The following is a 12,141-nucleotide window of genomic DNA, read 5'->3' as shown; positions in this document are numbered from 1 at the left end:
CCACTATATTAAACATAGAGGTCAGGCAGTGGTAGCACATGCCTTTAATCCTAGCATTGCAGAGGCAGAGATCCATATGGATCTCTGTGAGTTCAAGGCCACATTGGAAACAGCCAGGCATGGTGACACACACCTTTAATCCCAGCACTTGAGATCTCATGTCTTGCTTGGGAAAGACACATGCCTTTAGTCCCAGGAAGTGATGGCAGGAAACAGAAATGTATACAAGGCGTGAGGACCAGGAACTAGAGGCTTTTAAGCTTTTAGGCTTTTAGCAACAGTTCAGCTGAGATCCATTCGGGTGAGGACTCAGTATCGGCTGAAAAGTTGGTGAGGTGAGATTAGCTGTGGCTTATTCTGCTTCTCTGATCTTTCAGTATTCACCCCAATACCTGGCTCTCAGTTTGTTTTTATTAATAAGACCTTTTAGGATTCGTGCTACAATATAATTTAGATTTTCTCTAACAATGCATATTCTTGCTTTTCAGTGGTGATGACCTCATTATAAGAATATGCTTCTCACAAAGATCTCCAGAAGAGAAGAGGAAACACAAGAAGTCCCAGTTCCTGCTTCATGGGTGTGAAATGCCCAGAATGCTATACCATCACCAGTCCTTAGTCATGCACAAATCATAATTTAGTGTGGTCAATGCTCCACTGTGCTCTGCCAGTCCAGAAGAGGGAAAGCAAGGCTTATAGGAGGGTCCTTCTCCAGGAGGAAGCAGCACCCAAATACGTGAGTCAGGATAATCTCAAACCCTGGCCCCCATTCTCAAAGAGATGTCTACTCCCAGGAGTTTGGGTCACTGCTCTTAGGTGGTGGTAGGGTGACAGAGCCACAGCCAACACAGCTTAAAGTCACATCATTTGCTCTGGAGCCAGGAGCCAAAGTCTATATCATAAACACAGCTTTGTATTAAAAGTTCTAAAATAGTATCATTTTGAATTAATGATTTCCTGATATTTATTTAATGTTAACTATTTTCTACTAAAGAGGTATATTTTTAGTAAGTGAATATTATTGATAACTGATAATAAAACAAAGATAGCTGAAACTGCTATCATGCTAGAATAAAGCTATAATTTCTACCTTAGACTTTTTTTTTTCTGTGAGTGTGAGTGGTGTGTGTGTGGGGGGGAGCGTGTATGCATATGTACGTAAGTGCCCATTTGCACATGGAGGCTAGAGGAGGAGATCAAGTGTCCTATTTTATCACTGGCCACCATATTTCCTTGAGATATGGCCTTTGACTGAACCTGGAGCTGGGCTGGCCATCCACAGATCCCAGGGATCCTCCTGTCTCTGTCCCCACAGCATTGGGGTCACATGCTTGCAACCCTACATGCAGCTTCTTTTAGTGGGTTCTGGAGGTTTGAACTCAATTTCTTATGCTTTCTGCAGTAAGTGCTCTTTTCGTTGAGCCGTCTCTTCAGCCAGCCTGGTTTTTGATTTTTTCCCTTCATCCTTTGGGCTGGCTTGGTGATAGTACTTAGAAGTCTCTTTAGTCACAGCTTTTGGTATTTTTATTTACTCACTTTGTCTGAGGTGTGGCATCAAATCATAAGGCTATTATTCCCTCTCTACCTCCACTCCCCCTTCTTTTCTTTCTTTCTTCTCCCCCCCCCCCCCCCCGCCCCCGAGACAGGGTTTCTCTGTGTAGCTTTGCGCCTTTCCTGGAACTCGCTTTGGAGACCAGGCTGGCCTGGAACTCACAGAGATCCGCCTGGCTCTGCCTCCCGAGTGCTGGGATTAAAGGCGTGCACCACCACCGCCCGGCCCTTCTTTTCTTTTTGAGACAGGGTATCACTATATAAGTAGGCAAGGTTATCCTCCAAATCACTCTCCTCCTGTCTGCACCTCCGAGTGCTGGGACCCCAGGCATGCCCACTGCGCTCAGCCCTGACCTCTATTTTCTACAGAGTCCGTTTTTGGACCACACAGAGAGAAGCAGGGCTGCAGATGGTGGTTAGCTCCACGTTTCACAGGGCTTCTTCAGGCTCTGCTGTCTCTAGAATGTTTAATTGTCACCAAATAAGTTTTTATTGTTTCCTTAGAAACCATTTCACTTATTCAGCTGGAATGAATAGAACTGTTTTGTATACCCATTTCCATCTTATTTTCCTCATTGGTATTTTCCTTGAAGTAACTGGAGGTAGTGGGTTATAAAGATTTAAGGAGATGGGCATGCCTTACTGTATAGGAGTATATTCTTCACATGAAAACAATCTCATTCTTTCCCCATATTCCCCTTTCAGAAATGTGTAATAGGGCTTATTTGTTTAAAAGGCCTTTATCTCTTACCTACTTACAAAAAATGAAGATTTCCTAACACTTTATCAAAGTTTGGGCACCTTCTAACAATCATGGGAAGGACAGCAGACAGCAGAAGGGGCAGACAGTCCTGCGTACCACATCTCTATTAGGAACTGTTTACTAAAGGATGCATAGGGCGGTCACGCTCCTGCCTCAGGATCTAACGTATCTATCTTAGTTCTCCAAACTAGTCACTGCTTCCAAGCGTGTCGCCTTTGATGCATTTCTGGTTTACTAGTAGCTCTTCCCCCATCGCATGCTCTTGGCTCCCCTGAGCACCCCCAGCTACTGTCTACGCTCACTGCCTGTCTTTGAAACCTGATTATGCTGTGGAGGGCTGCGCTGCCTTAAACAACTCAGCTGAGGTCACACCATCATAAACCTACACTGGCATTTTTCTAATAATCATTTAAATGTTTACTTTTTAATTCAAATAAGTATATGTCAGAAACTTTATATCATATTATGTAAAAAATTAAATATAATTTTCCATAATTAGAAAGCAAGCATAAAGATGAACATTATGGATACATTGTCCAATTCTAGCTGGGGCTATGCTATTCTGCAATTTGGAGTGTGGGAGATTGGCAGGTTAAAGAAGGCCATGTGCCATCAAACTGAAACTTCCTTCTGATCTTATCAGAACAATGGGAAGGTGACAGCTGTCCTGTGGCTTCAACACTGTCTAATGTTCTGTTTGCAGACATAGCACAACTCGATCTCTCTTTCCCTACGAGGAGTGCACATGTTACACTTTGGGAAACACTGATGCAGACAATAATACTGAGCTTTGGAGCCAGAATATTCTGTGCTCAAATCTAAGGTTTGCCATTAATAAATGTGACCTCAAGACAGGTCATTTTGCTCTGTGGGCTCCCCTTTTTACTTCTTAAGTAAATGAGATCTATATCAGTGGTATATGTGGAAGATTTGAGATGATATGCTTATAAAATGGATAGTACATGATAAGAATTAATGACTACTTTGTATTATCTCTAAAATTACCGTAACCATTATCATTTTTGAGACATAGATCCAATATCATTCTCTTTGCAAAAATCACCACTTTCTCCCATGACATTTCACAATGCTATGAACATACTTTCACCATAATAATTTTGCTTATGTTTGTCTCAGTCATTATTTGAAGAAAACAGATTTTCCCAGCCCATAAAAGCAGACATTGATTGAAATCCTACTATGTTCAAAGTGTGTGAACCATACCACAGTTTGTAAAAAGTTTGTAAATGTAGTTTTGAAGAGATTGAGTCCTCAGGAGGATTATGGCCACATCATCAGAAGAGTTACTCACACATGCTGAAAACAGCATGGGTATATTTTCCACTTTGTAAATTAAGAGACACTTAAGTACAGAGAATTTTCCACTACGTCTCTGTCCCTAGCATGTCTGTGTCTCTCACAGCTGTTCCTTCCTACCCCTCTTAATAAAATTCAAATTGCCTAAACAATGGCTGCTAACTCTCAAGCACACTTCCTCCCTCTTCTGAGAACTGTCTTGGTCCTAAAATTCCCGAAATCAAATGAACTTCTGTTAACCTCTCTTGCCTAAGTTCAGAAAAACTTCTGTCCTTCCCAAGTCAGACTGCCCCTTCTGAACCCCCTCTTTGCATTTTTGAATGAAGACATATGCCAGTGTGCTCTGGTTGATTTTTCTTACTGTAGAAGGCAATAAAGTGTGATAAAATGCTATTTTGGAATCTTAAACTAAAAACATTAAAGGTACAAAAGTTTTGTTACAAAACATTTCACTGAAGTAAAAGAAAGAATACATGGAATGACCGGGGTAGTACTTATTTTCCACAGCCATGTGCAGCTTGAATTCTTGCTGTCCTTCAGCTCCTTATACCTAATTAGACACTGGAGCTGATGCTCAAGGTCAGATGGCACTTAAAACAAAAAGATCAGTCCTCAGCTTTGAGTTTCAAGTTAGCTTAAAAATCTTTCATAAAGCAAAAATCTTAAGAACCATTTTGTTTCATTTCCACCCCTAAACTCCTAAGGCTGTTCTTAATATAACACCACTTAGGAGTATGAAGACAGAAGCTCATGAGAAACTACACAGTAGAGAAGATAGCACATGGTGTAGGGAAGGCTCGAAGGAGGCTAGACCAGGGTGAGGACATTGCCTGGATCACAGAAGCTAGAGAGACCTAGTGTTCACGTCCCCAGATGGCAGACAATGATAAAAGAGTGGAGAGATCCCACTCCTCATAGGAAGCACTGCTATATTGGTTCTCAACATGTGGGTCATGACCCCTTTGAGGTTGAATGATCCTTTCACAGGATCACCTAAGACCATTGGAAAACACAGATATTTACATTATGACTCATAACAAGTAGCAAAATTACAGTTATGAAGTAGCAATGAAAATAATTTTATGGTTGGGAGTCACCACAACATGAGGAACTGTATTAAAGCGTCTATTAGGAAGGTTGAGAACTACTGCACTATTGGAGACTTCACAGACCAACCCAGGGCAGCTGTGCTGGCCAGGAATCAGTGGCATAGTGTGAGTGCAAAGTAAAGGCCCAAGTCAGCACTCCTAGCTTGCCATTGCCTTTGACCTCAAATTTCCATGTTCTGCAAGGTCATGGGGAACTGCCACAGGGACAGCGTTCTAGAATAATCTTGGTGACAGATCTAAACTATGAAGTGTCAAGAGTATGGGGAACAGAGTTAATGTCCAGTCTTAGTAGCAAGTACCAATATGAAGCAAAACCAAAAAAACTCTGGAAGGACTCACTATCTGGGCTCTTTCAATTAATAGAGAAGGGGATGTGTACTGAGTGAGGGTCAGTGAGTAATCAAAGGATAGTAGGCAGATGGGCCACCAGTGCTAGCATGTGGTATAAACACCTCTGCACCCAGATGCTGGTCCAGCACAGCTTGGGCAGTTGTGAGGGAACAAAGAAAGGGCAGACACCCAGACACACACAGACGAGCTGGGCTGGGCTGTGCGAGTTCTGACGGAGCAGAGCAACTACATGACTACCAGGAACCACAAGTCTGTTATGCACAGGACAGGGCCTGGAGTTAGCTGGCCTCAGCAGAGGGTCTCTGCAGGCAAGCAGTTTCAGGAATACCTGTGTGGAGGAAGCTGCAGCTGCTAGATTTTACCCACACTCTCAACATTCACACTGGGGCCAGAGGAAGGCTTTGCCATCCCTGAATCTGACCCGTAGGGGAAGGCCTTGCTCCATTCCCCTGGGTCTAAGGCATTGGGATCCTTGAAATGGATGTGCCTATGTCAACAATACAATTCACTCATGGCTTCCTCTGTTCCCCATACCTGGAGGGCATCTAGGAGAAGAAAATGAGGAACTTCATAGAGTATGAAGAATTTCCAGGAAGATAGGGTTGAGTTACATTTAAATGGAAAGTTGACTTAAAAAAAAAATGTTGGAGCCAGGTGGTGGTGGCACATGCCTTTAATCCCAGCAGAGGGCAGGCAGATCTCTGAGTTCAAGGCCAGCCTGGTCTATAAAGTGAGTTCCAGGACAGCCAGGACTATTACACAGAGAAACCCTGTCTCAAAAAACAAAAAATAAAAATGTTGGGCCAGGTGGTGGTGGTGCATACCTTTAATTCCAGCACTGGAGGCAGAGCCAGGCAGATCTCTGTGAGCTTTAGGCCAGCCTGGTCTACAGAGTGAGATCCAGAACAGGCATCAAAACTACACAGAGAAACCCTGTCTCAAAAAAAAAAAAAAAAAAAAAAAAAAAAAAAGGTTGTTTGTTAAGCTCAAGAAGCATTAGATGTGTAAAAGAGGTCAGTTTAAAAACAGTTTGTTGTTAGGTATCTGAGCTATAGACTATGCCTGTACCTCCATTAGCAGATAGTGTCTGTCACAGGGGAGATGAGGTGCTCCAGAGTCAGACTTCAGGCTTCAAATCCCGGGCTATCCTTTTAACCGTTAGCAGCAGGTGAACTCCCTATCTCTCCTTTTAGGTTCCCTATCCAGAGGGACAGTTTTGCTCTTACAATAATCACAGGTCCAGTAGGAGAAATCTAAGCACTCTTAGGCATGACAGCCCTCCAGGTGCTGGAAGAGCACATTTCCATCTCCTGGGCTTGCTCTTTAGCACACACCTTCAGCCCATCCTCAGAACTGTAGCTCCTTCACAGTCCAGCTTGTCTCCTGTCACAGTTCAAGGCCATCTACAGGTTACACAAGGCCATCTTTCCACATCACTGCTTCATAAGAATCCACTTTTATACCCAGCCTGGTCATTTCATTCCCCCTGAATCCTCATTTCTAACTCAGACCCTTCTTGGAAGTACTGGAGAACTGACTCAGCCTCCCAGGGAAGGCCCTCTGGCAACTGTGACTCAATTATCCAGATGTTCACAATTTTTCCAGTCTTCTCTCCAATTAGCCAGCAGATTTAAACAAAGAGATGTGTTTAACTAGGTCAGCTGTTGGGTTCAAGCTGGGTCACTACTTCTTTACAAACCAAGAAAAGAAAAATCAAAGTGTAAGGCAGGGGTTTCTGTATGTTTTAACACAACCTCCAAAGCCCATTTTCCTTCCTCTTAGCCCAAAAGATGTCTTAAATTCTCTCTGTTTCCTCTTAAGAATAAAAGCCTCATCATCTCACCAATGAGAATTTGGGAATGCCACCACAAGTTACGTAAATGGAAGCTCCCAGAAAATACCCCATCACTGCTGAAGCTCTACAAGGCTGGTGGTGTGATTAGAACTTCATGATATGGAGGAGAGTTGGAATACTGCAGATCTGGAGCCAAATTGTCTTGGACTATCTTCAGTCTTTTTAATAGGCTTTCATTGCCCACCCCTGTATCTGATGTAATATCCTTTTGACTATTAGGTAACATCTTTGGAATGTATTTCTATCAAATGAATCTACAAGTTTTCATCAATTCACAATCTAAGAATGGGACTTAATAGCTTCTGATACAGATTTCTCCACTGTGCTGTAATCGACTTCCTTGACATTCTCACTAACAGAGCTGGAAAAACAACTTCATTTATGACTTTCTTTGTTTCTTAACTACAGAAAGCTCATAAAACTGCTTCCATATTTAAAAGATGATATGAGGTAACCTAAACCCATGTTCCTGGGCTGTGCATTCATTTGACTCAGAATAAACTATCTTTTATGCCTTTTGAGGTGATAGCTGGGTTTTGTGTTGACAGTTTTGGCATCCCATGTGAGACCTGCAGATAACTCACTTGATCCGAGGAGTCACTGAGACAGCACCAAGTTACCAGCTCAAGCTCTGCTTGCCTGACCACTCATTTGTCTCCTTAGGTGGACGAATGTGAGTTTTTTGGGGGGCTTGGACTACCATTTTGATTCGGCCGATGGGGCACTGGTTTATTTTGAATGGGTTGTTGGGTGCCCTCTTGTCTGTGTGGGAGCAACTGCCCACAGCACTTGCCTTTAGAACAGCCGTTTGCTTTCACAGTGTATCTTTGCTGTCTGTGGCCTTTCTCCTACCACTCCTCTACTATCGAGCACTGGCTTTCGTCTGTGTTCTCTCCTGCTTGTCCCTTTTAGTTCATAGATTCTATGAGGGCCTGGCCATAAAGACACTCCAGATAAGTGGAACAGTGTGAAGGTGTGGGGGGACTCTCCAGGATGTTCAATAACTTCACAGGGAAGCCAAGACAACATAACCACCCTGTTTCTGTACAGTACACACAAGGGGTGATCAACTAATAGCTTGAGCCCCATCATGCTCCCATAATGTGAAAGATAAACCCAAGACACAATGAAAGGAACTGATTTCAGGTGAGACCTGAGGGAGTACTCCATATACAGAAGATAAATCTGGCGCCAAACATCGACCCTCACAGCTAACATAAATACAGAAAAAAAATTAAAGATCACTAAGAAATTACCCCAAAGAACTTTGAGGGTCACAGAAGTGATATCCTATTAAATCTACATTTATGGGATGACTAGCTAAATTGAATACTTTGGTCAAATACAATAATTCAGCATGGCTTGGTCTCACTCCCACAGATGACCTGTTACCTTAATACCACATGTTCTACCTTATTTGTGGACCCAGCTCCAAATCTTCAGATGTGACTATAACCTGCAGTAACCACAGAAACCAGGAAAGAGAAAAAGTACTATTGCTGAGGTGGGGGGAGGGGGATGGCAGAAGGACAAAGGTGCTGCAAGGGGGAAATGGAACAACTGGGTGGGACTTTACTGAGAGGTCCTGCAATACTGAGGGGCAGAGAGAGAGAGATAAAAAACATCAAAGATGATTGAAAAAGCTACATGGAAACCTATTATTTTATGTTTACTTAAAAATGCATATATGCCGGGCGGTGGTGGCGCACACCTTTAATCCCAGCACTCGGGAGGCAGAGCCAGGCGGATCTTTGTGAGTTCGAGGCCAGCCTGGGCTACCAAGTGAGTCCCAGGAAAGGCGCAAAGCTATACAGAGAAACCCTGTCTCGAAAAACAAACAAACAAAAATGCATATATACTATATAAAAAGTATATGTGTATACAACATATATAAATAATTTAAATGAAGTTACATCACTTCCAAGAGCCACTATCTAACAACCCCCTAGTGCCAGGCATGGGAAACTTCCCTTCAAGTCATTGGTCAGAAGAGTCTAAGAGACTCCTGAAAGAAAATAGCTATTTCCATTGCCCTTAGTTGCTTCCCAGAACCTGAATGCAAGACCTTGTTGCTAAAGACACCATACACTTCGGACACAGAACTTGGAGGAATTGAGCTGGAACTGACCTGGAAGCCTCCTTCCTGAGGACTAGCTCTCATAGCATCTCAAGGTGTTATATCAGCTGCCAAGGAAGAAAAGCAACCAATAGTTCTACCTATCTGTAAAGCCTATTAACTACAACAATGACTTGCATGGCAAGATATAATGAAAGATGTAATGGTGGCACTTACAGCTCAGTGATAACCAACAGCTACCTCATTGGACTTAAGGCTCACTCAATGAAGAGAATTCATGCCTGGCAACGTAAACATAGTTAACTACTGTGGCTGGTGAGGCCATGGGCCCTAGAGGAGAACCTATTACTGCCACTTTCCTAAACCAGCTTAATTCTCAACTGCATTCTAAATACTTAACTTTAATATAGACAGATAAGTGCAGCTCTCACCCCTCACCAAAGAAGCTTCTTTTTGCAGCAGGCAGAGATGATCACAGAACTCTACAACTGATCAAAATGAAGAGAACAACTGTCTATGGATGCCCAACCCCAACTGATATATCTACAACACAACCCCTATACCTAAGGCTCAGGGAAAATTATGGTAAAGGGATCTGAAAGAATGTAAGAATCAGAGGATCAGAGCAGTTGATAAGAGATGTCTCCAAAAACTGGCAGGGAGTTGCACCCACAAAATTTCAATAATACAGTAGTCTAAACAAGACCTGCACAATTGCAACATCAGTTGACATGCCAGTGTACACTGGGAAAAATTCACAATGTTCCACCTCTAGATGAAGGGCTACAGAAAACTAAAGGCTGCCAAGAAGGGGAGAATCAATGTTCTCAGGAATGAGCTCCTTGATAAGTTATTTAATCTCAAGTAATCATCTTTAAACACATATACATGTGAGCAACACTAAATGGATTCAGCAGGTTGTGTTAATATAGACCCCACTCTTTCTCATGTGTGTGTATAGCAATAATAATTAAAAAAGAAAAGATCATGAAATTGAGAGGGAGTAGGGGGACATAGGAGGAGTTAGAAAGGGAAAAGTGAGGGGTGGAAATGGTGTATTTATGTATAAAATTATCAAAAATATAATAAGCTAAATGTTAAAAAATAAAATTAATTAAAAACAAACAAAACTCCACTGTACTATATGGTCCAATTCCCAAGGTCAGAGCTTGCTTATAATAAGTATACTTTAGTTTCCCCTATTTGGATGAATATCTGATATCGTCAAAAAGTTATTTACAATTGATTAGAAAACACAAAAATAAGTATCAGAAAGTTTCTTGTGAATGTTCCATAATGGCTTTCTGGATTAAGAACAAACAAACAAACAAATAAACACACAAAAAGATTTAAGTTCATCCTTAGAGATTTTGTCCTGCCTGAACTTGAATTTCATTTTCTCTTGTCTTGACTCTCAGATTCCATCTTGCCTCTGGACTCCTTGCTTAAAGACTACTGTGTAGACTTTGGTCATTTTTTTTTCCTGAGTCATGTAGAAAAGCTAGTCAACTTTTTGCTAAACCTTTCTTACATCTAAAGGAATCCTGACAGGACAAACATTGCAGACCTTGTGTGTGTTCTGTGGGCAATAACCACCATTTCATAATTTCATATTTTGTAGTTTAAGGCCTTCACCTTTGTATCTTCAGGAATAACAATTAGCTTTCTATTATGTGTACCATGCCAATTAGAAATCACCCTGAATATCTTATAGTCTCTATAATTATACTGAGTTCTATGTCAAACAGAAATCTTCCTGTTTCTGATTATTTTGCCCCAGATGTACCTGGAGCATATTTTAAAGCCAAATCTCCTTCTTATTTCCTGTCCACATTTTTAACTATCCCAGATCCCCTGGATAATTTATCTACTGCACTAATATTTACAGTTAAAGAAGTATAGACATACTCCTTTTCTCTTTGGGCTCAGGAAATGTCTCCAATCATTTTTCAATCACTTGTGGTCCAGAGAGAGTCTAAATATGCCTTTTCTGGGGGAAATTTAATCCATATGTTTACGATTAATTTATATGTATCATTAAATTGGTGTTTCTAAGACATTTCATTTGGCAAGCTATTTGTCTCCTTTATCTTATAGGAGTTGGTAAGTGTTTGCACTCAGGTGCTTTTCAGTCCTAGCAAAATATCTGGAGAAGTTGTTCTGAACATTTGAGATGCATTCTGCCTATGCTGTCATTGACATACACATGTACAAATACTGTCAATTAAGAGGCAACAAGGGGGGATCAACAAATGTGTGGTCAATGTCCCTTTAGGCAACATCATAATTGTTCCTTGGAGTGGAGTATGGCTTCTTCTAATGACCGATTTACTAAAAAAAAATCAAACATTTGAATTTAGTCATAGATGATTTAATAATCTTCCACTTTGCATTATCATGTCCTAATAGTTCTGCCTTCAATTTGCTTATTTTCTAAAAGTAAACACTAATTTGTATAACTTGGGAGAACCAGGGAAATGAAATTTTACTAGGGACATTAGAAAAGATAGTAATGAGGCAAAACTTTAATTATTGAGGATGTTGGAGTAATTATGAATAAGTGGTTCCAATCAAAAATAGGCAATCTATGAGCATCTAGTTGAAAACAGAATTAATAAAACAGGACAAATACAGATTATTAAAATCTTTGACTACAAGGCCTATGAGTTCGGAAGTCTGCAATAGCAAGAGATATTTGACAAAGGTATCTTAAGAAAGCATACAGAACACCAAATAGATTATACCAGAAAAGAAAGTCCTTCCATACACAATAATCAAAATACTAAATATATAGAACAAAGAAAAATATTAAACACTTCAGGAGAGAAACACCAAGTAACAAATAAAGGCAGACTTGTTAGAATTAAACCTGACTTCTCGGTAGAAACTCTAAAGGCCAGAAGGGGCTGGATAATTTTTCTTCTATGATTTTGTTAAAAATATTTTCTGGGCCTTTGAACTGGAATTATTTTCCTTCTTCTATTTCTATTATTCTTAGATTTGTTCTTTTCATAGTGTCAAACATTTCCTGGATGTTTTGTGTCAGGAGTGTTATTAAATTAAACATTTTCTTTGACCAGTGTATCCATTTCTTCTATCATATCTTCAATGCCTGAGA

The 12,141-nt window shown here is 40.9% G+C and overlaps 1 protein-coding gene and 1 pseudogene across 1 annotated transcript in view; one reads left to right on the top strand and one right to left on the bottom strand.

Annotated features, from left to right (window-relative positions):
* The window catches only part of Hpse2 (heparanase 2 (inactive)), a 681,933-nt gene that overhangs the window by 113,929 nt on the left and 555,863 nt on the right, over nucleotides 1-12,141 (bottom strand). The gene's annotated exons all lie outside the window — the stretch shown is intronic.
* LOC131895119 (small ribosomal subunit protein eS27-like) lies at nucleotides 575-740 on the top strand (annotated as a pseudogene).

The sequence above is a fragment of the Peromyscus eremicus genome, chromosome 1 (genome assembly GCF_949786415.1).
Source record: "Peromyscus eremicus chromosome 1, PerEre_H2_v1, whole genome shotgun sequence".
In the NCBI taxonomy this organism is placed as follows: Eukaryota; Metazoa; Chordata; class Mammalia; order Rodentia; family Cricetidae; genus Peromyscus; species Peromyscus eremicus.
Note: the sequence above shows the minus strand (reverse complement) of the source record. Positions and strands in the feature narration are given on the sequence as shown.